Below are 890 nucleotides of genomic sequence, written 5' to 3'. Positions count from 1 at the left end.
GTGTTTTGTGAATTTAGCCCTTCATTTCTTTTGCTCATATTAAAAATTCCTGAAACAAAACATTTCACTTTGGGTCAAACAAAATGTTTTATTTAACTTAAACTCTCTCTCTCTCTTTTTTTTTTTTAGATTTTCCAGAACTGCCAGTGAACAAAACAAACAAACAAACAAAAAATCACTTATTTACCCAGCTCTAGTGGTAACCCTCTGCTACTTACCTGGCAGGGGAGATACCATGATCACGAAGGTGGTTTTCCCAGGGTGAGGCTTATCCATTGCACTGCAGGTGTGCTGACCCCTACGATTTCCCCAAGTGCGGGAAACTTGACTGCAACTTGCTTTAGCATATACATGTTTCAGGAAACCAACAGATTTTGGGGTAGGATAGTTACTTACAGATTTCCTCAAGTACTTCATTCAAAGTTGGTAGCCTTGTGGATGTCAGACCCTGGTGATTCAGCAGCCTAATAGGATGCTGAACGGTTACAGATGATGTGCTATTGGTTTGCTCAGAGATATATTATCCTCCTGCCTGAGTCTTACAGAAGATGCTGCAGTCAATGGCACAGTTATTAAGAACCACCCCAAATGATATTAATAGAAGTACTAAGATTACTGCTTAATGACACTGCACCATTAAAATAACATCAGTAACAGGCTGGATGGCATCACACACACAGATAAGCAATTGTGTGTCAACAAACTAATGAATTACTTTTATATCCCTGTACATTAATGTTTATTGATGAGTTTGCGGAAAACAAGGGAGACTGTATGTTTTATGGGCAGGCCCTATATTAAAAATAATTGGAGTTTGTGAGCCAGAACATTTCCCTGCATTAAGTATATCAGAAATCTAAAGCTTTCAGTGGCTCCACTCTGTAGCTAGC

The 890-nt window shown here is 38.9% G+C and overlaps 1 pseudogene; it reads left to right on the top strand.

The window, feature by feature from the left end:
- The first annotated feature begins 210 nt into the window (after nucleotides 1-210).
- On the top strand, nucleotides 211-339 carry LOC123367701 (annotated as a pseudogene).
- Nucleotides 340-890: the final 551 nt, after the last annotated feature.

Source organism: Mauremys mutica, chromosome 3 (assembly GCF_020497125.1).
Source record: "Mauremys mutica isolate MM-2020 ecotype Southern chromosome 3, ASM2049712v1, whole genome shotgun sequence".
Classification (NCBI taxonomy): domain Eukaryota; kingdom Metazoa; phylum Chordata; order Testudines; family Geoemydidae; genus Mauremys; species Mauremys mutica.
Note: the sequence above shows the minus strand (reverse complement) of the source record. Positions and strands in the feature narration are given on the sequence as shown.